Source organism: Theropithecus gelada, chromosome 12 (assembly GCF_003255815.1).
Source record: "Theropithecus gelada isolate Dixy chromosome 12, Tgel_1.0, whole genome shotgun sequence".
In the NCBI taxonomy this organism is placed as follows: Eukaryota; Metazoa; Chordata; class Mammalia; order Primates; family Cercopithecidae; genus Theropithecus; species Theropithecus gelada.
The window spans coordinates 107367587-107386517 of NC_037680.1; the positions used below are offsets into that span (position 1 = coordinate 107367587).

Here is an 18931-nt window from a genome sequence, read left to right on the forward strand (position 1 = left end):
AATTGTATTTTCCAGTTGCTTGAGAAAAAAAAAAATTAGAAGTCAGGAAAATCCTTTTAGCTTTACCCTTTATTTATTTATTTATTTACTTGAGTCAGGGTCTCACTCTGTGGCCCAGGCTGGAGTGACAGGGGCACAGTCACAGCTCACTGTAGCCTCACCTCTCCAGGCTTAAGTGATCTTCCCTCCTCAGCCTCTGGAGTAGCTGGGACTACAGGCATATGCCACCACGCCTAGCTAATTTTTTTTTTTTCTAGAAACAGGACTCTATGTTGCCCAGACTGGTCTTCAACTCCTTGCCTCAAGTAATCCTTCCGCCTCTGTCTCCCAAAGTGTTGGCATTACAGGTATGAGCCACCTTTTATTATTATTCTTATTATTGAGGCTGAGTACCACTCTATTGCCCAGTCTGGAGTGCAGTGGCACGATCTTGGCTCACTGCAATTGCCCCTCACTGCAACCTTTGCCTCCCTTCGCCCCTGGGGTTCAAGCGATTCTCCTGTCTCAGCCTCCCAAGTAGCTGGGATTACAGGTACCAGCCACCACGTCTGGCTAATTTTTGTGTTTTTAATAGAAACAGGGTTTCACCATGTTGAGCATGCTGATCTCTAACTCCTGACCTCAAATGATCCTCCCACCTCCGCCTCCCACAGTGTTGGGATTACGGGCGTGAGCCACCTTTTAAATGTGTCTAGAGGTGACCATTTTACTCTTCTACTGCCACCACCCTGGACGGAGCTTTTTTTTTTTTTTTTTTTTGAGACGTAGTCTCGCTCTGTCACCCAGGCTGGAGTGCAGTGGCGCAATCTCGGCTCACTGCAAGCTCCGCCTCCTGGGTTCACGCTATTCTCCTGCCTCAGCCTCCTGAGTATCTGGGACTACAGACGCCCGCCACCACGCCCAGCTAATGTTTTTTTTGGATTTTAGTAGAGACGGGGTTTCACCGTGTTAGCCAGGATGGTCTCGATCTCCTGACCTCATGATCCGCCCGTCTCGGCCTCCCAAAGTGCTGGGATTACAGGCGTGAACCACCGCGCCCGGCCGGGAGTCTCCTTCTATCACTCAAGCTAGAGTGCAGTGGCACGATCTTGGCTCACTGCAACCTCCGCTTCCCGGGTTCAAGCACTTCTCCAGCCTCACCCTCCCAAGTAGCTGGGGTTATTTTTGTATTTTTAGTGGAAACGAGTTTCACCATACTGGTCAGGCTGGTCTCGAACTCCTGACCTCAGGTGATCCACCCACCTTGGCCTTCCAAAGCGCTGGGATTGCTGGCGTGAGCCACCACGCCGGGCTGAACCGAGCCTTATCTTTTGGCTGGCTGATTTCAGCAGCCTTCTCACTGGTCCCCCGGCTGAAACCCTCAGGGTTTTCAGTCTGCTCCTCATACCACAACCACAGGGATCCTTCTGAAATGTCAGTCCATGTCCTTTCTTTGCTCAAAACCCTTCAAATTGCTTCCCATCTCCTTGAGAGTAAAAACAGGAAGTCCTAACTTTGGTTGGTAGGACCGCACTCCTTCCTTATCTCCTGTCCTCTCTGGGGCCTGGAGCCAGCACATTCTGGCCTCAGGGCCTTGGTCCTGCTATTCCCTCTGCCTTTCCATGCAGAAAGCTCCCAGGCGCTCTCTCTCCAGGAAGCTGCTCCCTGAAGGAGCGCTGTAAATAACAATACCCTGCTTTCTCTCCCCTCCTCACCCAGTGGTGTTTTTTAACTGTCCAGTATTTTTTTGCTTCCTTTTTGGAGACAGTCTCGCTGCAATGGCGCGGTCTCGACTCACTGCAACCTTCGCCTCCCGGGTTCAAGCGATTCTCCTGCCTCAGCCTCCCAAGTACCTGGGATTACAGACACCCGCCACCACGTCCGGCTAATTTTTTTTTTGTACTTTTAGTAGAGACAGAGTTTCACCATGTTGCCCAGGCTGGTCTTGAACTCCTGACCTCGTGATCCGCCCACCTCGGCCTCTCAAAGTGCTGGGATTACAGGCGTGAACCACCACGCCTGGCCTAACTGTCCAGTATTATACATACCTGTAGGTTTATTAGTCAATTATTTGTCAACTGTTTGCGCTAGGAGCAGGGACTGTTTCGCTCACTGCCCCCTGGCGTACAGGAGGCGCTAAAAAAATAGTTCATTAAACATTAAAAATTAGTTCATTACACATTAAAAATAAAGAAACGAAAATACACACATATGGCATTTGTATGTGCCGGGCTCCGTTGTCAGAGCTTTGCAATGCACTGTCCCGTTCATCCTCAGAAGCCCGTGGCTGGTACCACTATATTATTATATACTTCTTTTTTTTCTAACGTGTGAGGAAATCCAGGCACAAGGACGTGAAACAGCCCATAGATAGCAAATGGTGGAGCAGGATGTAAATCCAGGTTGCTGATTTAAATAGGAATGTTCCCATTAATCTGGAACGTTCCGGCACTTTCTATGCTGTGTGCCCCTGGAAGCTAAAATGAAGTGATCTGCTCCTCGCAAGCAAGAAAGAATCGGTCTGCACAAAGTGGGATCCAGGCCTTTCGCAGAATTAAGCCTAAAGAGTTCAGGAAGTGGTCGTTCAAAGTGGGCGCGCGATTCCCGCTGGAAGAGCGCTCAGGCGGAAGAGACGGGAATGAGCCCCGCCTTGGAAGCTGCGGCGGAGGAAGAGGAACTGCGGGGGTTGACTTGTGCTTTTCTCTGCGGCCCCTCCCGTTCGGGCCTCGCGCCAACTCGCGGCGCCCTGAGTCCGCCAGCCGCTCGGGGGCGCCCAAGGCGGAAGGGGGCGTTGCGGCGCCGCCCGACGTCGCGTCCTCGGCGGCTGCGCAGTGCGCACGTCAAAGCCGGGCTCGGGCCGCGAGCGGGGCGAGGGGATCGGGGAGCGGCGGGGCCTGGGAGACACAGAACCTTCAGGCGCCGGGGCGGAGGCACAGACGAAGACTAAGGCGGCGCCGGGCCCCACAGCAGCAGCCGCAACCCAAGTGAACGCAGCAGCGCGGCGGCAGCCGCGGGAGCCCCTGGGCCGCCGTCCGCCCGCGCAGCCGCCGCCGCCGCCGCGGGAGCCCGTCGCCGGGAGCAGGAGCGGGCGGAAGACAACGGAGGGGCCGAGCGTCCGAGCCACGCCGCGGGGACCGAACGAGCAGCCCGAGGCGGCGGCGGCCGAGGACGGCGACGGCGACGACGCGGAGGCAGAGAAGGGAACGCCTGGCCCAGCCCCGTGAGTGACCCCCGGCCCGGCCCTGCTCGTGGTGCGGACGGCTGCCCGGCTTCCGCCTGCCCCGCCGGGCCCTCACCGGCCCCGGGGTTGCCTCCATTTTCTTGGGTGGCGGCGGCCCCGGCTCAGCTGGGCCCCGGAGCCAGCGGGAGCAGCCGGGCCCGGCCTGCCCTCTCCTCCCGGCTCGGCCCCAGCCCTCGCTGAGACGCTCCCTTTGCCTTCGCCGGCGTGGGGCTCCCGGGGGCCCGCGGTCCAGGCGCTCCTGCCGCCCCCTCCGTGGTTCTCAGGCGGGGCTGGCGGCTCGGGGTGGTCCGGGCCAGAGTCGGGAGGGCGGGGAAGTGCGGGCCGGGTCAACTGTCACCGGCTGCACCCGGGCTCTGGCGCCTCGCTCCCGCCCCTGGTAAACTTCCTGTTGTCGGGAGGCAGATACCAGCGTTGTGATCAATTGAGGAAAATGTCTAACTGATTTCTGGTTAGGAATTGTGCGGTCGGAGCGTTCTCGAGTTCAGTGGAATCACCCGGAGCGCAGACTGCGTGCAGGCGCCGTAGTCCACCCGCGCCGGAGGGATTCAAAGGTGAAGCGGCCCCGGTCCCCTCCCCCGAGGAGCTTAGGCTCTGGTGTGGGAGATAAGACGAGTACACAAATAACTGCGATACCGGGAAGGAGGTGATAAGTCCTGTGAAAGAACGACAGAGTGCTGGAAGGGCACCTGGAAAAACCGAACCGATCACTTCTGCCTAGCAGAAACCTGGAAGGCGTTCTGGGCGGGGGGTGCTGAGCACAGCCTTGAAGGCCTGATGGGATTTAGGAGAGGAGGGTTGCAGAAGAGATGTGTGGAAGGGGCAGCAAAAACGAGAAGACAAAGCCTGGAAATCATGGATAATTCCGTTTGTTGGCGTGGTGCAGGGGGCGGGGGGTATGGGGCTAAAGAGGTATTTTGGGGCTAGATCCTTGAATGCTGTAGAGGAGCTATTTGAGCAGCATTCTAAGAGAAACTTAAAGCTCATTTCTCAGTGACTCATGAGCCCGGAAATGTAGGCTAGGGGATATTAAAGGCGCTCTTGTGAAAGAAGAGAGAAGGAGGCCCAGTCAGGAGTTGACATTCTGTGCCTTGAATATAATGCAGTTTCAGATCGATTTTGACAGCTTCCCAGATATTCAAGTAAATCCATGCCCAAGCTAAGCAAAGTACCTTTGCAGAAAGCTTCATTAGATGTCAGGTTCTTAAGAGATAATGAAAAGGTGTATATAAAATAAGCTCATCTGCACACAGAAGGTGTTTCTGTTTGTGCGTTCGCTAAAATGCATAAAAACTTACTGCACTTTGTATTAGGCGTCTGTACTTCGGAATTACTAAGTTAAACCTACATTCTTTGAGGTGGCATTTGTGTAAAATAACAAATTGACGATTTTTAAAAAATAGTTACTAATAGTCTGTAGAAAACCGGACGTAGACCTTTTTGTAGAAAGGTAAAACTTTGTTTTTATTTTTATTTTATTGCGAGATCTTTATAGTAGAGCCAGAAGTGAAAGTGTTTAGCTTTATTTTGTAGTTTCTTCAAATTGCTAGGAAGTAATTAGCAGCTGTATTTGAAATCTAGAATATACAATCTGTGAAAGCAGCTTAGGGCCTAAGTTTTGTAAGCGTTCAAATGCCACCTTTTTGCAGTTTAAAAATTTTCTACATTTCAAAATAATACATGATCTTTGTCAAAGCTTGCAAAATTCAGGGAGTACTAGAAAATCTTTATAACATTTTCTGTAATCTTACCACTTAGATTTGGTTACTGTTAACATTTTCGCGTATCTTCTTTGCAGTCTTTTTCTGTGTATTTTTTCTCTGCATCATGAAATATATTGTATGCATATGTATACACACACATATTCCTAAGCTTTTCTTATCATTAAATATCTTTAGATAAAAAATTTTTACTCAGCAATGGAAATCTTTTAAGCGTGTTATGTTTTCCTGACAAGGTTGTATTATTTACCTCAGATGAAATGCAGTAGTTACTCTTAGTAACTACTAGTGTGGACAGAACTTTTTCTAAAAGCTTCTTGTTTCAAGTACATTTATTACTTTCTCTGTAAGACTTGGATCCTCTTGCTTGTTGAATAAAGTTTTTATTGGCAAGATGTGTGTTGTCATGAGGTATGGAAGAGGAAGAAAGCACACAGATCTCTGCTATAGGAGTGAATGGGCTTCTAAAAGGATGCTGTCAAAAGATTACGATCATGGCTGGTATACCATCCCCCACAGACAGCGATGCAGTGTCCCTTCCTACCTCCCACTTCGCTCCTGAAAAATAGTCTCTACACTAGGGCCATCCATATAGGGTAACTATTTTTTGACCATGATAACACGGAGATTCAGACTGGATATCAGCATAGAATATTTCATGAAATGGTTTGCTACTATAACAAATGGGTGGTATTTGCTTTCTTGGTTTTGGTTTTTGAGACAGGTTCTCTGTTGCTCAGGCTGAAGTGCAGTGGTGCGAACACGGCTCACTGCAACCTCAACCTCCTAGGCTCAAGCCGTCCTCCAACTTCAGCCTCCCGTAGATGGGACCACAGGCTTGTACCATCACATCCGGCTAATTTTTGTATTTTTATAGAGACCGGATCTTGCCATGTTGCCCAGACTGGTCTTGAACTGCTGGGCTCAAGTAATCCTCTCCCAAAGTGCACGGATTACGGGTGTGAGCGTCCAAGCCCGCCTGAATATTTGTATTTTAATTTCAAGGCAGCTTACTTCCCTTCATTAACATTTTCTACTTCAGGTTCTTGTACTAAGTCAGTTTTTTCCCATGTATTTTGCATTCTAAGGTGTATTAATAAGATCTCTGTTTCTGTTTCATCACGTATAAAGCGAGATGCTGAGTAAGGCTGTGTACGTTTCCTAAAGTTAATATAGAAAAACTGCTAATAAAGTCCAGTGTAAGTATGGGGTTTGGTAACTTGATTTTTTTTGAATATTTGTATATTGCAAATGTGTATGCCACACAGGGTCTTTATTATCTTGGAATATTTACTAAAGTTTTCTGTTTTGATCAACTTTTGTGGGATTATAGATTTCTTTAGTTACTGCCATACTTTCCCAAGAGCCTTTTTTCCAGATTGATGACTAATCACTCACAGTTTTGCCATCTGCCATGAAAATACACAAATCCAACTTCCCCAACCCCACCCCCCCAAAATAAAATTGAATAGTGGGACGGAATTTCGTTTTAGGTATTGTCTTTTGGTTACGTTTCTGGCATTGTTTCTATTCCAGGTCTATTTTATTTTTTAATTTAGAAAATGTTTTAATTAAAAGAGATGGGGTCTTGTTCTGTTGCCCAGGCTGGTCTTGAACTCCTGGTCTTATGCCATCCTCCTGCCCCAGCCTCCCAAAGCACTGGGATTATAGGCGTGAGCCACCACACCGACCTCCAGCCCTATTTTTAAAGTTCAGGGCGAGGGGTGTAGCTTACTCCTATAATCTCAATGCTTTGGGAGGCCAAGGTAGGAGGATTGCTTGAGCCCAAGAGGTGGAGGCTGACCTGAGCAACATAGCAAGACCCCATATCTACAAAAATGAAAAAATTAGCTGGGCATGGTGGTGTGTGTGCCTGTTGTCTTAGCTACTCAAGAGGCTGAGGCAGGAGGGATTGCCTGAGTCTGGGAATTTGCAGCCTCAGTGAACTGTGATCATGGCATTCCAGCTTGGGTGACAGAGTGATACCCCATCTTAAAAGACATATACATAAAATAAAAATAATAAAAATAAAAATTCATTTTTCTCTTTTTTATTGCTCCTTTTAATTGGGCATTTGGTTTTATGAATGTCTTTACATGTTACAGAAATGGGACTGTGGAAGGTAGATTAATATGGATAACAGAAAAACTTTGGTAGACATTTTTTTTACACACTTTGTTGTGTGATAAAATTGTGTAAAAAAAGATCAAATCTCCGAATCTCTGGGTTAAATTACTTGTGACTTGTTATTACTGAGGTGTAAAGATCTGGCATTATTACGAAGTCAAGTAATCTAAAATTGTGTAGCGATTTAGTCATCAGTATCTTTTGGCTATTGTGAGAAGACTTGTATTAGAGCCTTCTTTAATTACAGAAGGAATTGAACTGTGTGAGAGTTCTTACATTATGTGCTCTTACTGACTCTCCGACCAGATCCCAACCACTTTTTAAAAAATTCTCCTGCAAGGGAGTCTTGCAGTGGGAAAGAGAGACTGTCCTCAACTCCCCTAATCTCTACAGTCCAGAATATGGGGGCAGAGTAAAGTGAAGCAAATATTTCTGCCATCACCATTTGTAGAGTAGACCGGTCTGTGAATAAAATGATCAGTGTTCTGCCTGTTTCTCAGGCCCTCCAAGGATTATGAGAAGAGTTGCTGCGGGCCTAGGTGGCAGATCATAGACTGGTGGTGATGAAATCAGGTTAACAGCTTGTTGCCATCTGCATTTTTGGTGGGTGGGGTGCGTTTTAGTCCTTCATTGTGCCATTTCTGTTTCACTGAGCTTGCCAGTCCCAAGTGCTTTTAACTTTTAAAACAGAAGGGGTGAGGGGACAGCAGAGTTGTGGTTTATAGCAGCTGTGATGTCAAGCCTGCAGAGGAAGGGAGAATGGCATGCAGAGAATTGCAAGAGGTCATTCGGGTGTGAAGTGGCTCCAAAGGAGGGAGGTAAATCCTGCCTTGGCCATTTATGTTGACCATATCCAGTGCATACCTATTTGTATGATCTTTAATAGCTTTTGTCTTGGTACTCAGAATATAGTGTTTTAAGTTATAGATTGTGTTTGCTTGTTCGTGTGTGTGTGTGTGTTCATATGCATATTTTCAAAGATGGAGAAAATCTAGCCATTATTTAGTGGCAGTTTGGTTTTATATGGTAATTATTCTTTGGGAGCATCATCTAGCAAAAATTGTTGAGGACCAAGAAAGTACGATACTGTTAAAAAAAAAACACACACTTTATTTTGGTAATATGTTTGAGAAACAGAACATACATTGTGTAGCTTTATCTTAATTAAGTTCCTACTTTGACCTTGTCTAATGAACTGTAACTTGCTCTTTACAGGGTACGGACTGTTAACATGTTAGTCACTGTTGCCTCCCTTCACAGTAGATTATATGTCAGCTGTATTGAGGCACTAGGAAGAAATACTTGAACAGGTTTCTGTTTACATGTCTGTAGTTAAGGCCCACTCTTAGATTTATAGAATTTGGAGAGGCAGTGTTAGCTAGTGGTTAAAAGCACAGGTGCAGCCAGACTGCCTAGATTTTGAACCCTCATTCCTCTGCTGTGGGCTCTATAACATTAAGTTCCTTCTGTCTAGCTTGAATTCCTTGGATGGTAATAATAGACAATATCTGAGAGGGTTGGAGGACGATTAAATGAGTTGCTACATCTGATGTGCTGCCGTATATCAGATGCCTAGACATAAGTTGTGTGATGCCGAGGATAGGCTTTTCCAGGTGGGAGAAACTTTAGAACTTCAGAGACAACCTGGGCAGAATGGTTCTTTCTGCAGGTGGGAACACTGAGGCCCACCATAACTAGAGCAGAGTTTGGTTCACTTTGAGCGGTAACAGGTGTAGCTTTCTGCAAAGTGAAGTCTCTTTCCTAGGGTTGTATGGCCTATTAGCCACAGGACTGAATCTGGAGCCTGGTTTTCTTCATTTTTTGTCCAGTTTACTTGAATTAAGTATCATACTTTATGCAATAATGTCTCCTTTTGAATCTTTTCACTAACATTTACAAAGGTTGTATTCAAAATATATTAAATGCTCTTTGTCATATAATTCTTTTTTAAGGTTTAATATACTAATATTCATAATATTTGTGATGTAGCTGGCAAGTCTTTTGGGAGGGATGTATGAAGTTAAAAGTTTAAATAGGCAAAGAATCAAGGGAAATTAACAAAAATTAGTTAGCTTGGGGGAACAAATTACCATTTAGGTACACTAAATGTTGGGCAAACCTCTTAGGTAGTATTGTCCCCAACATCATTATTGATGGGAAACCAAAGTGAGGGGTTTGTCCAGGATAACACAGACATTGCACAGTTGAGCCAGAATTTGAACTCAGGTCTGCCTCACTTCAAAATATGTGCTCCCTGAAATAGGGTATGACTCCCTCATATGAAATCATTTTATTTTCCTTGCTGAGCAGTTTTGAATTAGTATTTTAGAATGAAGGTTTATAAATAGATCCTAATTTGGATTTTAATAGATTTCCAAGCAGTAACCACATGTTATAATCTAAAAGAGATGGTTTATTACAAATGCTTTAGTTGTATAGTCATAATTTGATTAGTGGCTTATAGTTTAGTTAGGCCAGTAGATAGTATTTAATTTCCACATTATTCTTGTAGAGAAGATGGGAGGCCTGTGTTACAGTGGGAAACACAGAAGCCTGGGAATCAAAAGCTCTGGGCTGGGTCCTGACTCTGTGACTAATTATGTTGTCACTCTGGACAAGTAACTCCATCTCTCTGGGCTTCAGTCATCCCATTATTACACCAAGGGTCCCAGATTGAAAACCCCTCAAGTTCTCTTGCCCTTATTTTCAGTGATTTGTGTGTAGGCTTCTGACTTGCCTTTTTCTCCTGCACTGGTTCCCTCCCCTTTTGCTGGTGGTCTTACAGTCTGTGTGAGTACTTCATGGCATGTGACTGTGCTTTAACCTTTTTTCTCCCAGTTGGTCAGATGCCTAGTGTTATTTCATAGTACTGAAGTTCTCTGCTTAGGGTAAAGAGAGTAACATCAAAATGTGTATTTTCAAATTTTCTACCTTTGTGCTTATGAATAAGTAGTTGTAGAACTAAATCTTTTATGTTTGTAAAGTACAAGCTTAATAAGTCAGGCTATTTATTAACAAATCCTCAAGCCTCACATCAGTTTCGTTGTCACAACTGTGTTGTAAAGTTCTGCGAGCTGTTTGTTTTAGGGGAAGGAAAGATGTTACCCAAAGGCAGTGAGAGTGGGAAAGAAAGGACCAAAAATGTAGAATCAAATTTGGGGATGTAAAGAACATGCTTTGGCTGTATGTAGTTGGTATTAATCCCCTACCTATGTAAAGGTGGCATCCTGGCTTAGATCACAGGGTTCTTTGCAGCTCGGGATTCTGTCACTGATAAGACATAAAGGTGATATTCACCACCCATTAGCATTCATAATTCCTCAAATGTCTGTTATTTATTTGGTCCACAAGTAGTTTGTTTTTTTCCTCAGGACGGAGTCTCACTCTGTTGCCCAGGCTGGAGTACAATGGTGCGATCTTGGTTCACTGCAGCCTCCGCCTCCCAGGTTCAAGTGATTCTCCCACCTCAACTTCCCGAGTAGCTGGGATTGCAGGTGTGCACCACCACACACAGCTAATTTTAGACAGGGTGTCATCATCTTGGCCAGGCTGGTCTCAAACTTCTGACCTTGTGATCCGCCCACCTCCGCCTCCCAAAGTGCTGGGATTACAGGCGTGAGCCACCACACCAGGCTTAAGCAGTTTTTAATGCCCCTTGTGCTAGGTAGTGTTCTAAAGACTGGGCCTCAAGGAGCTCTCGGTAAACAAGTTTTTTCCTGCTTTGATGGCATGTGATCAGCCAGCCAGTTCATTTACTTTTGAATTCTATAGCAGGGAGACAGAAACTCAGGCTGTTAACATGACCCATGTAGATACTCTTTTGGCTTCCGTCTCTCTAGTTACAGTATGGTTTCATCGCTGTTCAGCATTGGTGAGTTACAGGTTTTTCATATGTATATAAGTTTCATGTCTCTAGATTGTAATTTATTTGAATAGAGGTTTTTAGTTTTTTACCTCTTAAAATTTATCTCCTCTCCCCTTTTCCCCACCTCATGTTTTCAGAGTATAGTAATACGTTCTTTCTATAAATACTAAATGATACAGCTGTGTGGTAGTATGATAAAACTTTTTTTTTTTTTTTGAGAAGGATTCTTGCTCTGTCGCCCAGGCTCAAGTGCAGTGGCACGATCTCCGCTCACTGCAACCTCCACCTTCCGGGTTTACGCCATTCTCCTGCCTCAGTCTGCCGAGTAGCTGGGACAACAGGCACCCACCACCACACCTGGCTAATTTTTTTGTATTTTTAGTAGAGTCAGGGTTTCACCATGTTAGCCAGGATAGAGTATGAGAAAACTTTGGCAGTCAGCATGGTGGCTCATGCCTGTAATCCCAGCACTTTGGGAGGCCAAGATGGGCAGATCACTTAAGGTCAGGAGTTCAAGACCTGCCTGGCCAACATGGCGAAACTCTGTCTCTACTAAAAATACAAAAATTAGCCTGGCATGGTGTCAGGTGTCTGTAATCCCAGCTACTTAGAAGGCTGAGGCGGGAGAATTGCTTGAGCCCTGAGGGTGGAGGTTGCAGTGAGCCGGGATCCTGCCACTGCACTCCAGCCTGGGCAACAAGGAAACTCCATCTCAAGAAAAAAGAAAAAGAAAATTTGCTTAGCAGAGATGAAATACTTAACGAAAATACAGTTTTTTTCTGTTTATCTTTTTATTTCAGCTATATTTGTGCTTATTTGAAAGTGATTTACATACTATGATAATTGAAGGTTATGAGGATCCCCTTTTCCCAGATAAGTTCCACATAAAGCCGTGTTTCCCAAATTGTGTTTTGTAGAATGCCAGTCTTATGAGAGATTGTTTATAGGAGAGCTTCCAGGGTGAGATTTTAACTTGGGAGAACACTGGGTTAAACGTAGTTAAACAGATGTTTATTTTTGATGGTGATTGTGTTACTGTTTTTCTGCAGAGCTTGTCAGAGTTTTTAGTAGTGTGTATTGGCAAGTTGAGAAATACTGCACCTTATATTTCCTTCCTTCAAGTGTATTTGGTCGAAAGAACACCCCCTCCCCCCAGGAAATACCCACAAACATCTTGAAGAAAGGTTCTACTGGAACACAGTTTGAGAAACCCTCTTATTTGCATACTTATTAGTATGGCATTCAAAGCATTTACTTGCTAATTGGGATGATAATTTTTTATCAGTTGAAATTCAACTAAAATTGTAGTGGCTTTCCAAGCCTTTTTTTTTTTTTTTTTCAGCCTGCAGTGAGAAATTATATTTTTGATCAGTGACCCAAGACATATACACACACTCTCAAAACTGAAAAAGAAATTTCATGAAACAGTACTTAGGTCTTACTACATATAATGCATTCTGATATTTTCTGTTTTATTTCTTAATGCTTTTTAAGAACTACGAAAATAATTCAGCATGCAATTTGAGAGACACTACAAGTTTACATGAATTTATAAACTTACGTTAGAGTGAAAATATACAATTCAAACTTTCATTTTTCTATTTAAAAAATATGTTTTGTAGAGATGTGATCTCACTATATTTTCCAGGCTGGCCTTAAACTCCTGGGCTGAAGCGATCCTCCTGCACCAGCATCCCAGAATGCTGGGATTACAGGCATGAGCCACTTTGCCCAGCCCAAACTGTTGTATAAGTGAGAAAACTAAAGCTCAGTGTAGAAATGAGATGGGAGGGGTTCTGGCCATTCAGGATTTAAATCCTGGTTGTGTGTTGTTGGGCAGGGTGTTTAATGGCTGTTCTTCCTCAGCTTTCTCATTTGTAACAGAGCAATAATAGAACCTATACATAAAGTAGCTGTGAGGATTCAGTAAGAATGCCATGCATAGTGTGTCTGCTAGTGTGCTGTAAGTGCCCAATACATTTTAGCTTTTATGATGGTTGAAGTCTCAAATTCTTTCTGCTGTACTATACGTACTTTGAAAAGTATTTTAAGACTGTGGAAGTGTTTAAGTAACCTCCAAGTAAAGCTAGACTCTTGATCTCTAGTTGGATGTATCATTTGTTGTGATCTCAGCCCTCTGAAATAGTAAGTTTTAAAAATAGCGAAAAGGAGCCACTTAAAGTTGTTTTGTATCAGTTGCAAGTGGACTCTCAGTTGCTGAGCTTTATAGTATATTATTGTATAGTTTTAAAACTATTCTTCTTTAACTTTCTTAATTTTTAGTTTTGTTAAAGAAAAGAACGAATACTTTAGCGGCTATTCAAGCCTTTTTTTTTTTTATTGTTTATAAGCTTGTAATTAAATACAAATATATCAATACCTGTAACCTATTAATTTAGCTTTCTTGTAGTTTTAATTCATTAAAATTAAAAAGTTACTGTTTCCTGTTTTATCCCCGTTTCTGCAGGTATAGTGAGTTTGCCCATTCTCAATGTATTATATTGCCTTTGGGGGTTTAGTTTTGTGTCCTGACCTAAGAAAAGGGACATTTACAGGGGATTTACAATAGTTGGAGCCTGATTTCCCATTATCTTTTTTTTTTTTTTTTTCTTTTCCTTTCTGGTTTAGACACTTTATTTTCATTTTTCTGCTTTGGGCTTCCTGAACCCACCCCACTTAAATTTTAAGGTTGAACCTCCCCCAAAAACAGGAAGACAAGCAAGTCTCTGATTCAACATTCTTGGGGGAGTAAGTTTTACTCTCCAAAGCCACATCACAGAAATCCTGCTGCCCCTTCTGCAGCAGGTGTGTCCTCATCTGTACGTTCCTGCAGTGTGTTGTCTTTGAGTTGATCCTTCAGTTGTCTCACCTCCCAGATCCTTCGCCTCCTTTTAGTGCCCCACCCCACACTGTCCTTGGAGAGCCGCACTATCACTGGGGCACCCAGAACCCCCTGCCTGCTGATTGGGCTTTGGTTGGGTCTGGCCAGTAGAAGCCCTGGGCAGGAGATTAGAGAGTAGGAGGAAAAAGAACTCAGCGTATGTCTTGCCCTGCCCTGTTCGTGCCCTCGTGGCATTGTTTGGCCAGGGGTTCCCATTGTCTTAAACATAGCTCGCTACTTCGTATATTAATGGCACTACTGAGGCATTTGAGTTTTCTAGCCATGGATTGTTTTTCAGTTTGTTTCTTTTATACTCCAGTTTGTCTTCAGTGTGACCTGAAGTTGCTGAAATAAGAGGTTCCAATCAGCATCACCACCACATACCAATTCAGTATGAAAATAGCATAGAGGGTCTGGTGGTGTGGCTCACACCTGTAATTCCAGCACTTTGGGAGGCTGACGTGGGTGGATCCCTTGGGGCTTTTAGGAGTTTGAGACCAGCCTGGGCAAAACGGTGAAACCCTGTCTCTACTAAAAATACAAAAATTAGCTGAGTGTGGTGACGCACACCTGTAATCCCAGCTACTTGGGAGGCTGAGGCATGAGAATCGCTTGAACCTGGGAGGTGGAGGTTGCAGTGAGCCGAGATTGCACCACTGCACTCCAGCCTGGGTGACAGACCGAGACTGTCTCCAAAAAAAAAAAAAAAGAAAAAGAAAATAACATAAAGGCATACAGATTCTCTACTTGTGTGAACAGGAGGAATGTAATAAAAAGAATAAATAATTGCTAACATAGCACATGTATGTTAGCTGCTGATAAATTGTTTAAGACCTCTGTGAATAGTTTACCTCGTTTAATCTTTTAATAGCCCTTTTTAATATCAAATTTTGTCCTCATACTTTTAGGTGAGTAATGGAGAAAAACAAGCAAATTATGTAATTGGCCTGAAGTTATACATGTAGAAAGTGGTCCTAGATTTGAAACCCAGGTCGCAGAGCTTGAACTTGCAACCTACCATGCTGCCTCTACCACAGGATACTGGAATGTAGCGTCATCCTGGAACGTAGGACATTTCTGATACAGAAACAGATGAGATCAAGTCTCCTGGTCAGGATGTTGGATGTCTCAGGACACAGAGAACTTTCATTTCTCATGACTGAGTTGCTGTCAATGATCTTTGAGGAGTTGTGATGAAATGGAGCCATGCAAGAAAATTAGGAAAGTTAAAAGTACGATTTTTCCATAAAAGGAAAAGATGGAATCTACAAATCATGAGACTGCACTTGATGTTGATTGCCAGAGTCTGAGCTATGTGTTGATTTCTAGAAGCTACCATCCATTTATTAACTATTTCCTTTTTTAGTAGGATTCTATTAAATGTCTTAGATAAGGATGGGGCAGGATAGGATTGCTGAAAGAATGCATGGTTCTTCCATATTTGAGATTATCTGAAAATATTAAATCGTACAGTTTAAATTGGAATATTTTTCTAGGACTTAAAGTCATTTTGATGTTTTTGCTTTTTAATTTAATTAATTTTTTTTTAGACAGAGTCTCTCTCTGTTACTTGGGCTGGAATGCAGTGGCACGATCTTGGCTCACTGCAACCTCTGCCTCCTGGATTCAAGTGATTCTCGTGCCTCAGCCTCCTGAGTAGCTGGGATTACAGGTGGCCAGGCTGGTCTTGAACTCCTGGCCTCAAGTGAGCTGCCCACCTTGGACTCCCAAAGTGCTGGGATTACAGGCATGAGCCACTGCGCCTGGCCTCATTTTGATGTCTTTATAGGATCCTTTTACTTGTGTTCATTATAGCTATCTAATATGCTTTGGGGGAGTCTCATATGGCACATTAGTCACAGGTACGGTGGCCTGCATCCCTATGCCTTAACCTTCCCATGTAGGCAGGAAGGAACTAGGAACTGTTAGTATCTTCCTGTATGTAAACACAGCAAAGTAAATACTTTCTGTTTTTATATTGTTAAAATAATCCATTTCTGTTCTTGAAGATCGTTGCTAACCTATTCGTTTACTCAGAAGCTAGTCTTGGTCTTGTTCACATAGTGATTGGAAACTGAGTTGATGGAAAGAGGGCAACCCTTCCCCACAGAAGCTGAAAGGGAGGGGCAGGGAATGTTTTTCTTTTTTAGTCTTACAGAAGGTCCCCAACTTTTTAAACATAGTGAAAGGAAGACAGAAGGAATCAGTGTGCTTAGCATACGAGATTGTATGCTGATGCCCTTCAGGTGTTTGAAAAGGTCAAAAGACTGTCTTTTATGGAGGCTTTTGTTATTGAGAAGAGGAAGGAATAATACGAAATACAGAGAGGGAAGAGGAACAAGACAGGAGTATATCCAGAAGAAAGTGACCAAGTAACCATAGACACTGGGTCTAAATTTGTGTGTCATACACAACTTTGAAAGAGCTAATAATGAAGGTGGAACTGATTGCTTTTCAGAATTGTCTTAAGAAGTAGAGCACTTGAATAGATTGTTAACCATATTTAATAATATATGTAAATATTTAAATATATATAAATTGAAAGAGGGCAAGCCTTCCTCATGGAAGCTAAAAGGGAGGGGTGGGGGATATTTTAAATGTATGTAAATATTTAAATATGTATGTATTTAAGAAGTAGAGCATTTGAATAGATTGTTAACTATGTGTGTGTGTGCGTGTATGTGTATATATATATATTTTTTTCTTTTTCCTTTTCTTTTTTTTTTTTTGCGACAGTGTCTCGCTCTGTCACCCAGGCTGGAGTGCAGTGGCGCAGTCTTGGCTCACTGTAGCCTCAACCTGGGCTTGAGTGATCCTCCTACCTCAGCCTCCTGAGTGACTGGGACTACAGGTGTGCACCACCATGCCCAGATAACTTTTTTGTATTTTTTTGTAGAGATGGGGTTTCACTATGTTGCCCAGGCTGGTCTAGAACTGGGCTGCAGTGATCCATTTGCCTTGGCCTCCCTAAGTGGCCAAGTGCTGGGATTACAGGTGTAAGCCACTGTGCCTGGCCTTAACTTATGGAATATATTAAATATATATTAAAGGTTGTAGTCTCCCAACCAGATAGGGGAAGGAGTACTCCAGACCCAGTTAGCATAGAAATTATATGCTCATATATAAATGATATACCTAACATATATACCCGTGTAGAAATTATATGTTCTCTTTAAAAGTTTCAAAAAATATAAACTAGATTTTTTCTAGATCCTAGAATACCAAAAGATACCAAATTCATGTTACAAAACTAGCCTAGGCCAGGTGCGGTATCTCATGCCTGGAATCCCAGCACTTTGGGAGGCCTAGGCAGGAAGATCACCTGAGGTCAGGAGTTCAAGACCAGCCTAGCCAACATGGTGAAACCCAGTCTCTACTAAAAATGCAAAAGTTAGCTGGGTGTGGTGGCACGCGCCTATGGTCCCAGCTACTTGGGGGCTGAGACAGGAGAATTGCTTGAACCTGGCGGGGGAGGTTGCAGTGAGCTGAGACCACACCACTGCACTCCAGCCTGGGCGACAGAACAAGACATCGTCTCAAAAAGTAAAAATAAATAAAAACTAGCCTAAACTCTTAAAAACCTAATCAAATATAAAATATAAGAACAACAACCTGATAAGACATTACAAAGGACGAAAATTGTATTCCAATTTATCTTTTTTTTTTTTTTCTGCTCACTGCAGCTCTTCCACCCAAGCTCAAGTGATTCTCCAGCCTCAGTCTCCCGAGTAGCCGGGGTTACAGGGGTGAGCCACCACTCCCAGCTAATTTTTGTAGAAATGGTGTTTTGCCATGTTGAAAGTGCTGGGATTACAGGCGTGAGCCACCGCACCCTGCCCCAATTTATCTTTTATATGTGTTTTTGAGACAGGGTTTTGCTTTATCACCCATTCTGGAGTACAGTGGCGCAGTCCTAGTTTACTGTAGCCCGGAACCCCTAGGCCTAAGCAATCCTCCTGCCTTGGCCTCCTGAGTAGCTAGGACTACAGGCATGTGCCACCACACCCAGCTATAATTTTTTAAACTTTTTGTGGAGACGGGATCTCATTTTGTCTCCTAGATTGGTCTCCAACTCCTGGGCTCAAGCAATCCTCCTGCCTTGGCCTCCCAAAGTGCTAGAATGACAAGCATGAACCATTGCACCTGGCCCCAGTTTCACTTACAGGAACAATGAACATTCTAAGTAAAACACCAGCAAAACTAATTAAATATGAAATTGTTAAAGAAGATAAAACCTGGTATTTACTATGTGCCAAGTAAGTGTTCTAAGCACTAACATGATCTCAGTTAATCCCTGCAGCTTTGAGATTACTATGCTTATTTTACACATTATGAAATATAGGCCAAAAGGTTAAATAGTCTGCTCAAAGATAAGTAGCAAATAAGCCACAGAGCCTGATTTTGAACCTTGGGAGGTTTGCACCAGCTAGTATTTAACCTCTGGCTATATTGTCCCAGTATGTGCCAGGATAGCAGTGTTAAACAGGTATTCTTGTTTTATGAACTCTTGAAATCAGAAAACAAAACAAGGATGCCCAGTAACACTGATGTTTGATAATATCTTGGCCAGTGCAAGAATACATCAAATAAAAGAGTTAACTATTGGAAAAAATGGTGGAATATAGCAGTATTTGCAGATGGTCACAATTTTAAACCTGGGAAAACCAAGAGAATCAAATCAAGGGTTAAAAATAAGAGTTTAGTGCCTGGTGTGGTGGCTCATGCCTGTAATCTCAGCACTTTGGGAGGCCGAGGCGGGTGTATCACCTGAGATCAGGAGTTCGAGACCAGCCTGGCTAACGTGGTGAAACCCCGTTTCCACTAAAAATACAAAAAAATTAGCCGGGCGTAGTGGCGTGTGCCTGTAATCCAAGCTATTCAGGAGGCTGAGGCAGGAGAATGGCTTGAACCCGGGAGGTGGAGGTTGCAGTGAGCCGAGATCTCCAACTTGGGCAACAAGAGCAAAACTGTCTAAAAAAGAAAAAAAAAAAAGTTTAGTAAGATGGTTTTATAACACATAAAGATGTTTAATAATTGGTACCATTTGGTTATGAAAAATCTTGACCAAAAACCTCATTCATTATAGCAATAAAAAATGAAATGCCCAAGGTGAGGGAATC

The 18931-nt window shown here is 43.7% G+C and overlaps 1 protein-coding gene across 2 annotated transcripts in view; it reads left to right on the plus strand.

Moving 5' to 3' along the window:
- The first annotated feature begins 2807 nt into the window (after positions 1–2807).
- CAB39 (calcium binding protein 39) overlaps positions 2808–18931 on the plus strand; it is a 107855-nt gene continuing 91731 nt past the window's right edge. The window contains exon 1 of one of the 2 annotated variants that reach the window (XM_025404630.1): positions 2808–3199. The gene's annotated coding sequence lies outside the window, so the exon portion shown is untranslated. Of the gene's footprint in view, positions 3200–3516; positions 3772–18931 lie in introns of those variants that run through there. The other variant, XM_025404632.1, reaches the window with a different exon arrangement.